Raw genomic sequence first — 20661 nt, 5'->3', positions numbered from 1 at the left:
ACTCGTTAAGGCGGTTCAGAGTCGACTCTTTCTTTTGAGAGACGATATCTTTATTTATCATGCACTTTTTTGATTAACAATTTTTCAGGCTGTTTACATTGAAGGATAGCTACGTTACAAACGGCAAAAAAATATATTTTTCGAAAACCCATATGACCTGCTCTTTAATGCATAGTGTTGCCTTCTTGAGCATCAGTAAATGTTTTTTTCCCCCCTCAAAACAAGAAACTTGCTGTAAATACAGAACACTGTACACCAGAGGTGTAAGGAGTACCTAAAAACCATACTTGAGTAAAAGTACAGATACCTTACAGTGAAAATTACTCCACTACACATTAGGGCTGTGTATCACCAGCAAAGTCACGATACGATACGTATCACGATACAGAGGCTACGATACGATACGTATCATGATACGGGACTGCATTGAATTTCACCTCAGAAGAGTTCAGTAAAACAGCTGTTTATTAAACACTGCATACTATAGTGCCATTTCTAACTATTGGCAGAGCAGGCAGTTGACCTCTGCATTATGAAGGGCCTCCATAACTGTACTACAGTACAATATAGGTAATGGCATATGTTTCATGTTTACATTGGGCACTCACCAGGTACAATATTCTGATTGTTTGCATCTTGTTTTTAAGCCCATAAATAATAATGTACTCGTTCTAATAAATGTATATTGTAATGTACTCATTCTAATATATTTAAAAAAATCATATTTACATGCTGGTAGGTTATCATTGCACAAATTAACACTCTCTACATTTAAAAAACTAAAAATTAGAAGAGTTCTAAAAGAATGTGCTGTCTTCACTGTATCTAACGCACACACACACACACACACGTTCGGTCACTCAAACAGATCACGTTGCGGCCGCACTCAGACGTTCAAGAACAAACTTTTTAGCACTGCCCCGCAATTTTATCAACTAAATAGCTTAATCGCTCAAGAGCTACATTATCTTTCTCAACAAGGAGCTGGAAACATCGTTGTTTCTAAAGGAATTAAAGCCACAGCTTCACTGTTAATAGAGAAACGCGGCAAAACGGTGGTAATTCATACATACAAAGCCTCTCTCTCTCTCTCATAAATGAACACTTGATGAATTACACTTTTCTGAGAATAGAATATTGAAGTGGAGATCGCTAAACTGCAAGCTAACCAGTGTTTTCAGAAAGCAAGCGCGTTTATCCACAGTGGAGAGAGCGTGCGTACACAGGGTTGCTAGGTTGACAAAGATAAGTAGCACACTTAGCAGATATTTCAGTATTGCGCAAATGGGAAGCTCTGTTTTGGGGATTATGTCTCTTTATCAGGCAACCCCTGTTGTGTTCCTCTGCGGCCAGATTAAACCTTGTTGTAGTCTATATATTATGCTCTATTCATTATTTTTTAGAAACCTTGAACTTTTCTACTCCGTTTTAAACTGTGTACTTGTGTTCAAATTAAGCTCAGTTCACTGCTGCACATGTGCGACAATATCGATACAGGGACAGCTGTATCGATACTCGTATCGACAAATCTCTGTGACAATACATCATCGTATCGAACACAGCACTACTACACATTACAAGTCACCAATTCCAAAACAACTTGAGTAAAAGTCTTAGAGTATCTGATTTTAACAGTACTTAAGTATTTTACTTATATTAAATATAGGCTCAAAGATGCACTAGTCAAAAAGACATGCCAGTGAAAAACTGTAACGTTGTGGAGAAGCTGGGGAAAACAGGCAGAGGCAAGGATCTATGTGCAGGTATTACGTGGAAAAACTAGAACAAACAATAAGGCAAAAACCAAAGGGAACAAAGAACAGAATGACTGGCAAACAGACAACCATTACATTCAACAACTCACAAAGAACTAAAGAAAAACTAGGGCTATATATTAAAACAAACAAACAAAAAACAATATCTTTCAAAAAGGTCTCTTCAGTATAAAGGATAAATAAAATAATGTTAAGTAAAATTAAAAAGCCAAAGCCACCTTGCAGTGGATGTGCTGGTTTGGGCCTCATTGCCGGCTGCAGTCATGTCCTCATCTCATATAAAAAAACACCTCTGATTCACAAATACTTGCTAAGGACCTTGCATTCACAAAGTAGCCTTGTTGACCAGTTTGGGTGAGTAAGGGCAAAACACACAAGATGCAGTACTTTCAGTGACCTGTAATATGCAGTATCACATATTTTGTAGCAGAAATAAGCTAGGTCCACGCAAAATGTAATGTGTAACTGCAACACTCATTTCAAATGTAGTGGAGTAAAGAGTACAGATACTCATTCAAAAATGTAGTGAAGTAAAGAGTAAAAGTTGCTAATATCTTTGATACTCAGTACAACTACAAAGTACCTGAAACGATACTCAAGTACAGTAATTAATTACATTTACTCCAATACTTTACACCTCTGCTAGTTACAATGTTTTCTGACCTTAGATGCATTTAAAATTGTTGTAGGGGACTCCAACACAATATTAGGACACTTTAAAATACCATATGACCTGCTCTTTAAGAGCCAGGGGGTGTAAACTTTTGAACAGGGTGATGATGTGTACATTTTTCTTATTTTGATTAAAGATCATATTTTTTTCATTTAGTACTGCACTTCAGAAGCTACATAAATGCATACATGTTTCCCAGAAGACAAACACTAACAGATGCTGTCAAACTGCACAGCCTGTTTTCATGGTCAGAAAAAAGTTAAACAAATGTGCATCTTCTGTATCATCTGGTGTTTAACAGCCTATGAAATAACTACAACCAGTTTAAGTGCTAGCAAAGTGTGCTTACACCACACAGAACTGATAGAGATGGATGGGGCTGGGGTAAAAACCAATGCACATCACATGATCAAGAAAAATGAACACTATATGAATTAAATATCACATGAACAACCTAGCATTGTTAAACTTTATCTCGCAAAAGTGTGGGGTCTGTATATATTTGATTCACATCATACTGGTTTAATATTAAACACTACTTTGTGACATTGCTAACTTCCTCTGACCTGTGGCTGGCCAAAGGGCACAGCATTAATGTGCATCCTCTTATCATGGTCCAGAGAGAAGTTGTAACTGTAATAATATGATTCATACATATACAGGACAAAGACCACAACACTTTCACTTTCCTTGTAATGTGTGAACATCAAGTGTTACCCTCTTAAAGAACCATTCCCATTATAGATGCCCTGCAGTTGACATGCAAGCAAAGCAAGCACCACTTCAGGTCAGGGACTACTGTATTCACTTTGCCTCTGACTCACTGCTGCACTAAAACAGTGCTGAGTGGTTACCTACAAAATATAGTTAAATTTAAGCCAGCCATTTTTGAGCTGCCAGCCCAGCTGCTGTGTATCTTGGCAAAGCAGCAGGAAATGACTTCAGTTCAAAAGGCCCACCATGAAAGAGGGAAAGAGAAAAAAGGAAAAGATGTTTATAAAAGCTGAAAATGGTAGTGTCTGCCTCAGCAACTCCAGTGGGTTAGTTTGGCTTGTCGGTATAGAGTCAATAAGGCAAATGTTGTGTGTAGCATCCAGACTGAGATAAGGGCTGGGGTCTATCAGAGAGCAGCTTCAGGGGCAGTAGACACAGCAGTGATTGACAGGAGGAAGAATGAGTCTAATGCCGACTCAGACCAAGAGAGAGACTACGGACCTCACAGATGAGCTAGAAATATCCTGTTTAGTAATATAATAGGAAGGGTTTTGTCTAATCAGTTGGAGATGATATAATCAAATAGAGGGATATATCAAGGCCAAGTGCACAACATAGATCATCAGGTCTTTCTAAGGCCAATTAAGCAATTCAACAGAATAAATTAATAAATTCAATAAGGCAAATGTTGTGTGTAGCATCCAGACTGAGATAAGGGCTGGGGTCTATCAGAGAGCAGCTTCAGGGGCAGTAGACACAGCAGTGATTGACAGGAGGAAGAATGAGTCTAATGCCGACTCAGACCAAGAGAGAGACTACGGACCTCACAGATGAGCTAGAAATATCCTGTTTAGTAATATAATAGGAAGGGTTTTGTCTAATCAGTTGGAGATGATATAATCAAATAGAGGGATATATCAAGGCCAAGTGCACAACATAGATCATCAGGTCTTTCTAAGGCCAATTAAGCAATTCAACAGAATAAATAAATAAAATAAATGTTATGAGCACAGGCACACAATTACAAAGAGATGCACAGAGAGACATTTTAATGATTGGTTACTGTGCAAATACCTTGTATAACACAGCTACATCTGAGGACTAAGGATGGGCATTTTTCAAAAATACTGTATTCGAATATTTGTGCTCATGAAAAACAAATATTCAAATGTTCTTTTATTTAAATGACGTTTAACGAGAAAGATGTTATTTTTTAATAATCAAGTTTTTGTCACCATTTCTGAACAAGCTTATGATTAGGCATTATACACCACAATGTTCTACAACAACTTTAAGTTATATCTTAAAGGGGTCATATGATGCAATTTCAAGTTTTCCTTTCTCTTTGGAGTGTTACAAGCTTATTGTGCATAGATAAGATCCCTGAAGTTGCAAATACTAAAATCTCAAAACCAAAGAGATTTTCTTTATCACAGTTAAGACTCTGCCACACCCCCCTAAAACAGCACGTTCTAACACGCCCCCACATATCTAGGTCACTATGTGGGAATATTTGCATAATGCGCAGTAAAGAAAGAAGGCGTGGTTTCAGTAACTGCAGTTAGTGTTGAAGCAGCCATGTCAGGGAGACGCTGTGTGTTTCTAGACAAAAGCAAAAGCACTTTATTTGGCCTTCCGAAAGTAGATGCATGTGTGTGTGTGTGTGTGTGTGTGTGTGTGTGTGTGTGAGAGAGAGAGAGAGAGAGAGAGAGAGAGAGAGAAAGCGTCACATCACAGTAGAGTCAGCTGTCTCAACCGCGGCTTGTGTACTACATCATTACTGTGTCTGACATGCGACTCTGTTCCCCTTTCATGCTTGAACTGATGGTAAATCTAATTACATTATTTACTGTCTTTACATTTATTTTGAAAGATGAAGCTCGCGATTATAGTAGGGGGCGTTACATTTCCGACGAGTGCTTACAGTTTTTGGCCAATCACAATGCACTGGGTCAGCTGGCCAATCAGAGCAGACTGCACTTGTCGGAAGGAGGGACTTTGTAGAAAACTAAGCATTTGAGAGAGGCGGGGCATATAGGACCTACAATAATGTACAGTATTTGAAAAATAATTTGTTTTTTGAACATTAAAGCATGTCAACATATTCTGTTACAACAAATACACAAAATAATGATCTTTAAAAAAGCATCATATGACCCCTTTAAGGTTGTCTTTTAGTTGAAAACATGTGTAAACTATATAGTTTACACGTTTTCAACTAAAAGAGAACCTTAAGATAAAACTTAAAGTTATATATTATGCATGTCTTTGTAATTGTGTGCCTGTGCTCATAACATTATTTCTTTATTTATTCTGTTTATTTATATATATGCTGCATTGCTGATCGTGGTTTCGAGTATCGATAAATCTGCCCTTTTCGGGGAACACGAGAACACGGTTGAAGAACCAAATTAGCCAGAGATCAGTTATCACGATTAGAAGATCTGGCATCTTTCAAATCATCTCAGATGTATTAAGCGTGGTACAAAGAAAGGGCCCCAGGTCATTACAGCGGAAGATGTTTTGTCGTGTGTTGCTTTTTCAAATGCACGTTATAAGCAGGGAGGCGTTTCTTCATCTCAGCGCAACTTACAGGCACACACAAACGCACAGACATTATTTAAATGCAAAAAAAAATTAAAAATACCCCAATTCACAAGCGTGTATTGAACCGTGGATGTCGTAACTTATGGTTCAATATTACATTGAGAATTGTGACATCCCTAGTGATCACCAAACTCTTTAGACCCCACAATTGAAAATGCTGTTTAACAGTCTTCAAAAGACTTAATTTATCAGACCACATTACTCAGGCTACAACCTACATTAAAGGGATAGTCGTAAACAAACAGTGTCAGCTTACATGCGAGTATGCGCCCACGCACACATCATTATGCGACAGAGGAAGTTTGCGCTCCAGACAGTCATGAATGTAAGTGTATGTAAGTGAACGTAAATTTGGTGGTTATTTTGAGATCAAAATAATATTGACAGAGAAATCTAGACATTTGTGACAGAAAATTATGCCCTTCTCGTTTTACACTTCATGCATGTGGACTGAATATTAAACAAGTTAGTAATGATAACGTGTGTACCATGCTGATTTGTACAGAGGCTTCATAGATTTGCGCTTAACAAGCCTAAACAGACACTAGGCGCGTTTCCATTACAGATTTGCACAAAACTTTGGCGATATATTATGTCGATAAAAAAGTATTGAGAAATGACGGCGTTTCCATTAACCAATGTTATGAGACTAGACGTAACCTTTTGTCTCTTGCGATAAGTCATGGCAACGGATTTTGGTGGGATTTTGGCTATATTTACTCAAAGGAGGCTTATGCGTATATCTTTACAGAAGCAGCAAAGAGAGCCGCTTCAGAAACATGCGTGGCGCGGCTGGAATAAACCATAGCCTGTATAAAAACATAAACACAAGCATTGAGTGGCCGCAATCAGCTTCAGTGACCGTATCAGAGCCACACTACACCACAGACGTGTGCAGTGTAAATAGTCCAAGCATTAATGGTAGGGAAAGCCCCTTATACTGGAGCGCGGCCACTTATGAAGCATTTCTTGGAGGTTATAGTACATTGAAGAATGATCATATGACTTTTTACATATGCCATGTGACCTGTAAATGCGAAAAAGCCGTTTCCATTGCAGTTTTGCGAATTATTCCTTTTTCGCATTGCCTGAAAAACCACCTCATGCGAGCGTAAAAACTTTTTTGCGATATATGGGCGTTTTTGCGAAACTGTTTCCATTAGGCGTATTTTCAATTAGCAATTTCAATTTGCACAACTTGAAGGGTAATGGAAACGCGCCTAGTAGCCCCTTATACTGGAGCGCGGCCACTTATGAAGCATTTCTTGGAGGTTATAGTACATTGAAGAATGATCATATGACTTTTTACATATGCCATGTGACCTGTAAATGCGAAAAAGCCGTTTCCATTGCAGTTTTGCGAATTATTCCTTTTTCGCATTGCCTGAAAAACCACCTCATGCGAGCGTAAAAACTTTTTTGCGATATATGGGCGTTTTTGCGAAATTGACGCGTTTCCATTAGGCGTATTTTCAATTAGCAATTTCAATTTGCACAACTTGAAGGGTAATGGAAACGCGCCTAGTAAATGAGAGAGAGATCGACTGAGCGTGTGCGATTACTTGCGTCTGTCCTCCAGGCCGAGTCATATATATTTGTGAAAATATGTTGTCATGTCCAAGGAAAGCGAAATCTCTGTCTTAGCACCGACGCATAGCTGGTCAGCTGAGCCTTCTAAAGTGGCGCTCAAAGTTAAAATGATTTCAACAGCGTGTTTCATTATGTCTCTCTTTGAATGAATGAATCAGCGTTTTTGAACGTGAAGCTGAAAGATCGGTTTAAAGACTCACTCAAAAACAGTCCCTTACCACCACCTTGTGGCACAACACTGTAACTGCACTGACTGACAGTCCGTCTAGAATGCGTGCGTGCAGGTGGATATATCAATAGAAAGTCTCTTGTCCAGTCATATTAGAAGATCAGATCAGAACTAACTGTTATACATATAGGCTAACGATAGCCTAACGATCTTGTCAGGTTCATGTTCTGTTATGTGGACTATTATTTTGTCAACCTCTTCTGTTTACTTCACTTCCTGTTTCAACGCTATTTGGTTTCGGTTTCATTGGTTTCTGAATATGACCTTGTTAGTTATATCGTAACACAAACACACAGATATATAGATAGATATATATAGATAGATAGATAGATAGATATATATATATATATATATATATATATGTGTGTGTGTGTGTGTGGCGATAATACCGCATACCGCGCGGGAATATAAATTCCCTCACTGCTACAGCCCTAGGTGAAGACCTATGTGTGTTTTATCCATAAGTCATTGAGGCAGTCTCGTTTGAGAAAATGAACCATTAGATTTCAAATTAAGAAATAAATTCTAGTACTTTACACCTCACAATGAATAACCGTCTACTTGATTACGGTTACAACTGGGCCGCCTCAATGTATGCAGCCGACAAATGCGACCTCCGGAGGACGCAGTAGCAGCCTCAGATTCAGTTATAAAAATATTACAAATACAAATATTGCAAACGTATACATTAGCTGATCAACTTAAGGCTCGATGTTTTGCATCGTCAGGTGCGCTCGTTCTTGTTGGTGTCGTCAATCTGGCAACCTGCGTGTGCATCAAGTCTGAGGAGGCCGGTTGAAAAAAAACCCTCTCCCAATATTTTGAATTTGGACTGCAATATGCAAAATGTCAATCCTACATACAGCACCTTTAAAGGTAATAAATAACAATGTTGTAAATAATGTTTACTTTCTTGCAAAGACTGATCGTTTCGCTTCATAAGACCAGCATCACCAGCAGCCACGAGTATTGATTTGGTCTTGTCTGTATACGTTTTTTTTTTTTACTCTCAAAAACCAGCAGCCACAGACATGCAGTTTATGAATCTCCAAGGACAACAGTTACACCTAAAAATCTTCTTTACTGTTCTACTGAAGAAAAAGTTTCACCTTCATCTTGGTTGGCCTGAGGGTGAGTAAATTTACATCCTATTTTCATTTTTGGGTGAACTATCCCTTTAACAAAGCTATTTTAAAATAGTCCAGTCTGTCCATAAAAACACAAGAAATTAAAATCAAATACAATGTGAGCTGGAAGAAGGAACATGATGAAATGCAGAGGAAACTGCAGCCATTTACATTCAATTTTATGCAGGATCTTAAAGACATTAAAGGAAGGTAATACAGTGTTTCCCAAAGGATTTTGAGAGACTTGTGGCGGCAGGTGACCTCACATAGGCCTATTAATTAGCATATTTATGACGTCATTGCGTTCAGACAAGTTTTGGCACTGTCACATACAGTAATACACCTGAATGCCCAATAAAGCTGTTCCAGCGGTTTACATATTTTCTGTTGTCATACATAAAGCAAGTATAAATAGTGACTAAAAACGACCCATTAATGCTACATCTTAACCAGGAGTCACTCTCACTATATACTCCTTAAATCCTGATTTATAATCGCAACATTGTCTGATAAAATCAACATACATCTACACTAAAGAGTGGCTATATGTGGTGGTTTTGGCTATATTGCTTTTTTGTCTCATGCAGCGCACTGCCTGCATCTGATTAACAAATTATTTGCATATTAACAGATGAACCATATTCATATTTATAATCCCAAACAGTCAGTAAGCGACAGGTGCTTGGAAATGCTGTTTTGTACTTATTTATTGAAAAGTCGGCAGCGGTACAGCCAACTGAATGCACTGCTTCTCTGCCGCTCACTGCACAGAATAGACGCCAAGAGAGGCGATACCGTCCTGGGAAAGTCAGACCTTGCGCTCGTGGGGCAGTACTGGAGAAACTGAACTTCCAACTGAACAATAGCTAAAGTTTATTCAAAAAAGTCGCTAGGTTTGTCAGTATGTACCTTTTATGGAAGAAAAGTCGCTAAAAGGGTCTGAAAGTTGCTAAATATAGTGCTAAAGTCGAGCTTGTGTGTGTGAGATGCAGGAGCTGATGGCAGGGGGCAGTGGATATTTGTGGCAGTCAATGTGGATATTGTGGTGGGCCACCACAAATAAATTAATGTATGGGAAACACTGTAATACTTTGTACAACCTGAGGGACAATGCTTTCACTTAGTAAATAATAACCTGCTGGCCCTTTCCACCACAGCACAGATTGCCAAAACTCAACTCATAACAACACAAAGCTGAAGGAAATCACAACACTGTCAAACTTAATCACATTTCCAACCTTTCGCTCCAAGCTAGATGCTCAAACAAGGCGGTTCCGGTGATCTTATCCTCTCATCTGGGTCAGTGTGTCAGTCAGCCTTGAATCAAAGGCAGTGACACACACTCTTACTGACCTCATTACCACGCTCATAAAAAAAAACTATTAAAGAGAACATGCTTAGCATGCTGTTAATGAACATGTTAACACATGTTTTGTGGGGTTGAGGTGAAGTGTAGGGGGAGCTTGCTTTTGTTACAACAATTTTTTTTCTGTAGGTGAGGATAAATGACAATGAAAGGTCAATCACTGCTGGTTTATCGTGCTTTCACAACAGGATCCAAAATTCTGTGGGTTTTATGAGGCCGAAGGAAGGTTTGATTTGAGCTCTGTGGGGACTAACCTGCAGGAAACCATGACAGAGTTATCTATGGCTTTCAGTGGACAAAAGAAAGCTGCATAGTCGATATAAAAAAACTGGATGACGAGTAATTTCTTACTGCTAAATTCTGAAAAAAACAGAGGTGTTAATTACAGGACCTAAAAACTCTGCACGTAATAACCAAGAACACTGTCTAACACTTGATGGCTGCTCTGTCAATTCTTCGTCATCAGTTAGGAACCTAGGTGTGCTATTTGATAGCAATCTTTCCTTTGAAAGCCACATTTCTAGCATTTGTAAAACTGCATTTTTCCATCTCAAAAATATATCTAAATTACGACCTATGCTCTCAATGTCAAACGCAGAAATGTTAATTAATGCGTTCATGACCTCAAGGTTAGATTATTGTAACGCTTTATTGGGTGGTTGTTCTGCACGCTTAATAAACAAACTCCAGCTGGTCCAAAATGCAGCAGCTAGAGTTCTTACTAGAACCAGGAAGTATGACCATATTAGCCCGGTTCTGTCAACACTGCACTGGCTACCTATTAAACATCGTATAGATTTTAAAATCTTGCTAATTACTTATAAAGCCCTGAATGGTTTAGCACCTCAGTATTTGAATGAGCTCTTGTTAGATTATAGTCCTCCACGTCCGCTGCGTTCTCAAAACTCTGGCAATTTGATAATACCTAGAATATCAAAATCAACTGTGGGCGGCAGATCCTTCTCCTTTTTAGCGCCCAAATTCTGGAATAACCTACCTAACATTGTTCGGGAGGCAGACACACTGTCAGTTTATATCTAGATTAAAGACCCATCTCTTTAACCTGGCTTACACAACACACCAACACATTTCTAATACTCAAATCCGTTAAAGGATTTTTAGGCTGCATTAATTAGGACAACCGGAACCTGGAACACTTCCCATAACACCCGATGTACTTGCTACATCGTTAGAAGAATGGCATCTATGCTAATATTAGTCCGTTTCTTTCTTTTTCCGAGGTCACCGTAGCCACCAGATCCAGTCTGTATCCAGATCAGATGGTCACTGCAGTCACCCGGATCCAGAACGTATCCAGCCCAGATGGTGGATCAGCACCTAGAGAGGACCTCTATAGCCCTGAATGTCAGCGGAGATCAGGACAACTAGATGAGCCCCAGAGACAGATCCACAGTGAAGACCTTGTCTCCTAGACGGCCACCAGGACAAGACCACATGAACCAGTTGAGTCCTCTGCACAATGTGACATTGCTGCAGCCTGGAATTGAACTGCTGGTTTCGTCTGGCCAGAGGAAAACTGGTCCCCCCGACTGAGCCTGGTTTCTCCCAAGGTTTTTTCTCCATTTTGTCACCAATGGAGTTTTGGTTCCTTGCCACTGTCGCCTCTGGCTTGCTTAGTTGGGGACACTTAATTTCCAGCGATATCATTGACTTGATTGCACAGACACTATTTAAACTGAACTGAGCTGAACGATGACATCACTGAATTCAGTGATGAACTGCCTTTAACTGAAAATTTAGTTTACTATTGTCATTTTGCATTATTGCCACAAAATTTTCCTAATTAATGCCGTACAGTTGCTTTGACACAATCTGCATTGTTAAAAGCGCTATATACATAAAGGTGACGAGACTTTACTTGACTGTATGAACAGTACAAATATATTATAGCAAATACCTGGATGTGTGAAAACTTTCCAGGACTCAATCACACAAGAGTCTTTGGATTTAAGTAGGGATGCTCCGATCGATCGGCCGGAGATAGGTATCGGCCGATAATCACATTTTATGACTCGATTGGTACTCACTACACTTGGCCGATCTCATGAACCGATCACAATTTGATGACGTCAATACGTGACGACGTACATGATGCGTGGGGACATAAATTATTTGGGGACACAGTCATGCCATCGCCGGTGTGGAAATGCTATGACGTTTCGAGAAACTGAAAAATTCGCTATTTGTCGTGTATGTTTTGCATGATATGATGAATGGATGGTTAATTTTTAACAGCAGATTCAGTGACGTTAGAGCTGATCTGCGCCTCACTGCACACGTCTACAGCTCCACGGGAACCGGAGCTGATCGCAGCCGCTCTAATGCTTGTGTTTATACCGGCCAGCCGTAGCACATTTCTGAAGCGTTTCTCCGCGTTGCTTGGCTAAAAATATAGTCTTTTGTGAGTTGTCACAGTGTGGAGGACGGAACAAAACCTCGTCGGAGCCATAAGGGATAACGGTAAAATAACACGCTGATCGTGGGCTGCTTTTAAATGAACATTTATTTATAGGGATGCAGCATAGTAAACATGAACTAAGAATGAAAATACTTCTAAAACCTTCATTAATCTTAGTTAATTTCAACATTTACTAATACATTATTAAACTCAAACGTCGTATTTGTTCATATTGTTTAAAGGACCTGAGCTAACATGAACTAACAGTTGTATTTTTTAGGGATGCACGATATATCGGCCACCATATCGATATCTGCTCATTTTTTCTGTTATCGGTATCGGCCTGATAAGAAAATTTGGCCGATATCTTAAAGCCGATAAATAATGCATTATTTCCTTCAGAGACACTTCAGATGCGCGCTGTTCGTTTGCAGCCTTTTGTGCAATTGTACGTTGTAATATTGTGTTTATTTGATGTATATCTGATTTATCTCATATAGAATGCGTTTGGTTAAGTTAAAAGAGCGCTTCAGTTTACCGGTGATCATCTTTAGCTCAGCGCACGCAGCTCAAACAGCAGTGCACAACATTAATAACTATGATTGGGAATGTCGTGTATATAACATTCTAATGAGAACATTATTATAATAAAACGTTGTGAATTCTTTGGGTTTAGTTGCCGTGTTTCAGCGCGTTGTTATGGGAAGAGCGCATCCACAACAGGATCACACATTCTGACTATAGCATGCAATAACTGCGTCATTTGTCATTTCATATATAAGTTGTAATATTATGTTTATGTTGTATTAATATTAATCTCAGGATGCATTTCCTTGAGTTAAATAAGCTGCCAGCAAAACGCTTCAGTTTACCGTGTTCATTCAGCTCTTCAGCTTCAGCTTGAGCTGCAGCTCAATGGCTGCTATTTAAAACAGTGGTATTAATTTGTTACTTTTTCAAAATCATTGATATATTATTAATAACAACAACCACTTGTATTTTTCTCTTATTATTTTCATCAACAATATGGTTTAGTAATTAAAATCATTTAATTATTGTCCGTGCAGAGGCTATTCCGTTTTATTGATCTATGGCGCATTCATTTTGATTCTTTACATGTGTAATGATGTCCAGTGACTTGTTTGCATTATTTATGCATTATTTTATTTATTTGTAAGACTTTTTTATGACTAAATTTGGTAATGGGAGAGTAAAAATATTTTTAAAATGTACACCGTTCAAACTAGGCTGCTTATGTTGAAGTGTTTGGGATGTGGCTTTTAATGATGAGACCTTTTTTGTAATCAGGCTCTCAAAAAGTATATAACAATTTGGATATAGATTTATCGGCCAACATATCGGTTATCAGCTTTCAAAAATAAAGAATAATCGGTTATCGGTATCGGCCAAAATTTTCATATCGGTGCATCCCTATTTATTTATAAAACAAAATATCTGCTTTGGCCATATTAGCCTACTCAATAGCATTAACAGGCTTTACTCCTTTCAAACTTTATCTGGAATGTCACCGTTTCTGTCACTGCAACTTCCCGATAAGGCAAACGAACACACACACACAAAATCGTCTGCCTCATGAAAAAAAATTATTTAAAAAAAATGTAATTAATATTTGCTTCATTATGATCTATTTTATCCACCCGCGACCCACCCGCAAATAATCAGAATTAGGGGTCGACCGTGTTTTTCAAGGCCGATGCCGATACCGATTATTACAGATCGCGTAGACCGATAACCAATATTTTTTTAACCGATATATATGTCTGGTGTAAAAATGAAAATTTGTGTCAAAATTAAGAATAACAAGGGCTCTGACAAAAACTGCCTTCCCTGGTGTTGGTTGAGTGTAGTACTCCCATCACTGACTCACTAGATTCGTTCAAAAACGCACTTTCATTCATGAATTAAACACCGCTGTGTTTGCTTTTAGAGATACACAGCGGCTGAGCTGTTACTATATTTGGAACTATTTTCATTGATGAAATAGAGCAAAATCAGGCAGTACGTGTTTATTGAACTGTTGTATTACATCAATATCACATTTGCAAACTCCTTGAATAATTATTAAAAGCAAAATAAGTGACATGCTTATCGCGATCTGTGGGCGCACAGAAAATGAGAGTTCTCAAGACTCAAAAGCACGTGCAAATGTTAAGTTCCGTTATCTGTCATCGTGCTATAAGCGCGGAACCCGCGGGAATGAGTTATTATTATTAATAGCCGCAATCCTGCGCCTGAAATTCAAGACCTGCTCTGTGTTCTCTGCTAATGACCCGACTGTGAATGATGCGAACAGCGTTATGTTGTCAGTGAAGCTGCAGCCGTGGCGGGGAGGATGTTTAGTGTGCTGGTGTTCTGACAAATAATGCTACCTATCAGATTATGCTACCAACAAATCGTCAGAACACCGGCAGAACAACAACAATGTGCTACATGTTTCTTTTCCCCTCATTTCTTCCAATTGACGGAAATCCGTCGTAGCGATGGAAAACGTTCATCCCTGAGTAGTATTATGTATATCATACTGCACCACAGTAATATATTTCTGATAATTTCATTAAGCTAACCCAAACTTATATTTTGACGGGTTGCCATGAGGAACTTGTTTCTGCAGATCTATGTAAATGATATGAAGATAGTTTTACTCCAATGAAACATGCTCATGAAGTGACTCTTAGAGGGAGTCAGAGCAGTTCTGGAGATGTTGGTCATGTATTTATGTCCTCATGTAGTGATACGACAGAAGCTGAAATCAGCACGAGCGTCGCACACTTTGTATGTGTAGAAAACAACACCGCGCGTCTGTGCCATTTACATACAGAGACACGCAGAACATGCTGGATTCATATTTAAATAGTATTTTTGCGGCTTAATATTTACAGATACTAGTCCATATTGCGACTCTATTTAAGTGTACTGACCTACTTTTGATTAATTCATCCAAACTTTGACAAATTCCGTGACATTCCGCGTCATACAGTAAATTCCATTTATCTGAATGGATTCCGCGATTCCGTCCGCGTTTTCCGCATCGTGGAAATCATAGATAATATTGAGGTGCTTTGCAACTTCAGTGTAACGTTAGTGGATTGGGATCTATTGCAACTTAAGCAACGTCTGCTGCTGCCTTACCTTTGAGAGACAACTGATGCGTGACCACTGAAGCAGCTCTAGTTAGCAACAAGCGGTTAGCAAGCGCTTTCGGAGTGAGAGTGAATTCCGCTTTGATTGGTTGGACTCATGACTCCCAACAAATCAGATGAGCGGTGGGCGGAGACTGCTTTAGGCTTAGAGTTCTGACAGGCTGCATCAGAGCCAAATAGTGCGTTTCAAAATTAAGTTATTTTATCGGCAAATCGGTTTTGAAAATGACCGATACCGATAATCATAAAAATGCTTAATATCGGCAGCGATAACCGGCCAGGCCGATAATCAGTCGACCCCTAATCAGAATGCATTTTTTATTACCCGACCCGCGGATTATCCGCAACACCTGTGGATATAGGAAAATCAAAATATGTTTGCTGCGTAAATCCAATAGATCTCCGTAAATCAGATGAACTTTCTGAAAATGCTAATTAATTATCGGAAAATGCTAATTTTAGCCTGATAGCACTGAAAGCGAACGTCCTACCCTCCCCCTGCAATCGCCGTCCAAAGCCACGCCCCCTGAACGCATTTACGCTCACAGACCAGAATACCAGAGACGATTACTACAATTGGCTACATCAGCGGTTCCTAATTCCAGCCCATGTTCCAAAGTGAAGTAAACTTCAACGGATTTCCCCTGCTCCGGGAGGAGGGAGCAATGACCACTGCATAGGGATCATATCGATTGGAACACAATTCATGCATGAAGTTCACTTCTAACGAGCTGGTTATCTGAATCGCGAGGACTGGAATTGGTAACCGCTGGGCTACATCATGTGTCATTCACTGGTGAGAAAACTTTGAAAGTACTAAAATACCAGGAAGGAAGATTGGGTTGTTGATGTTTGTCTGCCATTCTCGCTCTGTCCGCACAGCGTGCGTGAATGTGCTGATGACTTATCCTGTCTGCGCGAACCGGGTGCACAGAGGTATGCAGATACATACGTTGACAGGCAAGTAGGAAAGCCAATTAAAACGCTCAGACCGAGCGTTTTGATTGAAAGAACATTTCTTGGTCCTACGCCTTCCACAGAATATATAAATACAGATAAATACATTTAGACCACTTAACTTAATGATTGTTATCGGGATGTGAAGAGACTTTCAACCAGCATAATGTTTCTGAAGACAATCACCTATTGCACCTTTAACTTTAACTGCGTTTGTAGCCGGCACCATAGCCAGACTGATAAACAAACACAGACCGGAAGTTAACTTCGGGCCAGGCGCGTGCGCCCTATGAAACAGTCTATATAAAGCTTGAAGCATCAGAATCGGCATCGGTATCGGCCGATCACCATGTCAAGAAATTGGTACTCAGAATCGGCTGCAAAAATCCTGATCGCAGCATCCCTAGATTTAAGACTTTAAACACTTGAATTTTGTTTCACTAGGCTGCACTGCCAGGTCTAACAGAGCTAAATCTGCTGTGCAGCACATTGTGGCCTGAAACTCTTGTTCAGGCTGCTTGATGATGGTTTCATGCATCAGCAAATCTCAATCAGACTGCTAGGATGTTATGGTACCATTCTGAGACTACTAAAGCATTAGTGCCTAAACAACACAATCACTCTGGACTTAAAGCCCACCATCTGTAAATAGTATACTACTGTATGACCAGTAACAATATATAGAACCAAATTCAACCACTAAATCCAGCCCTGCAGTTTGGCATACTACTAGTGCCCATGCCTAATAGTTTGCAAATCCATCTGCCATGGCTTTATGAAACTCAAACAATTAATAGATTGTTCATCTGTCCTGAACATGAGAACACAAAAAACTAACATAAATATGTCAGTTCTGCTATGAATAACAAAATATAAATGGCAACTTGGAGGGTAGCAGCTTTCAGTGTTTTACAAACAGACCGAGAGGCCAGACAAAATATAACAGTGAAATATGGCACTGCAGGCTGGCTTGGTCATCTATCCTGACCCTTTGTCCTGTGCTACATTAGCAATCTGTGCCGTTTATAATAACAGACATAAATACAGCACTCACACATACACACACACACACATATCTTTTATTGAGCTCACAGAACTTGGCCTAAGGAGAGAAGCAGTGTCAGTGGGAGTGTATCTGCTTAATGGACAGCATCCTCTTTACCTCCAAACACCAGCATGATGCCTTAGGGTGGCCACGAAACAAGAAAGTAGATCACAGACAGCGACAAGCCACAGACACAGAAAGAAAGGATTTAAATTTTGTGTTTGTGTCATGTGTGTGCATCATTTTGAAATGAAATCAATCAGTCCATGGCAGAACAAGCTGTAGAACTAATAGAACGTGATGACACAGAAGAACTCATCCACATTGACCGCCACAAATATCCACTGCCCCCTGCCATCAGCTCCCGCGTCTCACACACACACACACACGAGTGAGATTTTAGCACTAGATTTAGCAACTTTCAGACCCTTTTAGCGCCTTTTTTCCATAGAATATTCATACTGACAAACCTAGGGACTTTTTTGGATAAATCTTAGCTATGGTTCAGTTGGAAGATTTCGCCAGTGCGGTCTCGCGAACGCAAGGTCTGACTTTCCCGGAAAAGTGTCACCTCTCTCGGCGTCTGTTCTGTGCAGTGAGCGGCAGAGAAGCAGCGCATTCAGTTGGCCGCACCGCAGCCGACTCATCAATAAATTAGTACAAAACAGCGTTTCCTAGCACCTGTAGCTTACTGATTGTTTGGAATTATACATGAGCATAGTTCGTCTGTTAATATCACATGCACGTTTTTGTTTGTTGTTTTTTTTTCGATTGTTACTCAGACGCAGGCAGTGCGCTGCATGAGACAAAAAAGTAATATAGCCAAAACAACAGCATAGCCGTTCTTTAGTGAAGATGCATGTTGATTTTATCAGACGATGCCGCGATTATAAATGAGAGCGACTCCTGGTTAACATGTATTAAAAGGGTCGTGTTTAGTCACTATTTAGTGTGGTATTTTTTGACAATATTCACTCATCACGACAGTAAAATAGGGCATTCTAAGTCAAAATACTGCAGTATTTCCTCTCTCAATCAGTAGAATATTCTGTTTATGTATATACTGTATTCCCTATATAGTACCAGTCAAATGTGTGGACACACGACTGGGAAAGTGTATCGGCCTTTTTTAAACTCCCTAATATCAGTATCGGTATCAGCCCCAAAAAAACCCATATCGGTCGGGCTCTATTAAATAGCCTTATGTTATCTTATTTACAGGACGGCATGTCATTTCAGTCTCTACGTTATGGTTGTGCTCTCTGTATCATGCACAGTGGTGTTCTGCCCCGATGCGCGAGCGCGCACACACACACACACACACACACATGTGCGCGCACACACAAGTGAGCACTCTCCCACTAGTATTTGTAAATATTAAGCCGCAAAACGACTATTTAACTATGAATTCTGCGTTTCTCTGTGTTAATGAATGGCGCAGACGTGCAGTTTTGTTTATCACTCCTACTGAATCGCGCGTGATGCTTGCGGTGATTTTAGCGTCTGCCGTCTCACTAAATGAGGACATAAATACATGAGCAACATCTCCAGAACTACTCTGAGAGTCACTTCATGAGCATCTGACCATTTCATTTGAGTAAAACAATCCTTATATCATATACACACAGAAATGTTAAGGTATTTACAGCAACCCGTCAAAATATAAGTTTGGTTTAACTTGAAGGCACTGCAGCAGAAATATATTACTATTGTTCAGTAAAATGTACGTAATGGGCTGCTACTACTACTAAAATTATTAAAACTTTATTTTTAAGGAATAATCATACAATATTTCTTCAATGTTTTAATTGTAATATTAAATTACCTTTATTTTCCAAAAAATAAAATGTGTTTAATTTTCATTACTTAAAAGATAGATTAAATGAATGTTTCATGCCTTAAAAAAATTTAAATACACAACACAGAATCTCTGAGCAAAAAATCATAAGGCTATTGTAAGAATAAATGTAAAATGTTTGTAAAAACTTGTTTTTATACTTTCAAATAATTAGACATGCTAAAACAGAATTTGGTCAAAATAAAACATGTAATTTTTGTTAAACTTTTAATAAATTGATGTTAAATTGTTTAGGTTTCATGATTTTAATTAATTAGACAAGCTTTTTGATTAATACAATTTAATTTAACCATTAAAAAGGAGTCCAGAAAAATAAACCCCCAAAGCCGTAAACCTAGGGGAAACACTGAAATTTAAATAATGTGCTCTAAACATACTTAGTTAAAGGGGTCATATGATGCAATTTCAAGTTTTCCTTTCTCTTTGGAGGGTTATAAGCTCTTGGTGCATAAAGAAGATCTGTAAAGTTCTAATGCTATTAAATTAAAGATGATGTACCATAGAGCAAAAAAATTAACAGTGAAAGTAACAAAAACTTGTAAAATACATTTTAATGGGCAGTGAAACCAAAAATTATTCAGAGACCAGATGTAATTTTTGATATTTTTTTTTACTGGTGGGTGCAGGACACGATAGTTCATTTATGTAAGTGAGGATAGCAAAATAAAGTAAACTGTGACAAATCATACCCAAAAATTCATCATACAGTGGACTACCAGTAAAATTTATAAAAATTTGGGTCCAAAAATTATTCGGACCGAGTCTGGGAAAAAAAGTTCAGGTTTGCATGAAGCTGGGTGACAGCATGCCCAGGAGACTACAGGCTGTCATTAAGGCTAAGGGCTGCCCGACAAAGTATTCATAGTTGTGTAAATAATACTGTCATACTAACAGTTGTCTGAATTATTTTTGGTTGATTGTAATCTATTGCATACCTTTCTATCAAAATGATCTAACATTATCAAGATGAATTTGTTCTGACACAGTTTAACTCTGAGTTATTGTCATATTTTATTACCATTTTCTAAACTATAGCGAATAAACTGTGATAATGTGAGAAATGTTGAAGTTGACAGAATACAGTTTGGTTTGACTGTATCTATTTGATAAATTAAGTTAACCAACTAACATTATACATAC

General features: G+C 38.8%; 1 protein-coding gene across 1 annotated transcript in view; it reads right to left on the bottom strand.

Moving 5' to 3' along the window:
- Window positions 1-20661, bottom strand: part of LOC107595872 (peripheral plasma membrane protein CASK-like) — a 245711-nt gene that overhangs the window by 220845 nt on the left and 4205 nt on the right. The window lies entirely within an intron of this gene.

Source organism: Sinocyclocheilus grahami, unplaced genomic scaffold, assembly GCF_001515645.1.
Source record: "Sinocyclocheilus grahami isolate Dianchi unplaced genomic scaffold, SAMN03320097.WGS_v1.1 scaffold209.1, whole genome shotgun sequence".
NCBI lineage: Eukaryota > Metazoa > Chordata > Actinopteri > Cypriniformes > Cyprinidae > Sinocyclocheilus > Sinocyclocheilus grahami.
This window is presented reverse-complemented; position numbering and strand designations above follow the sequence as displayed.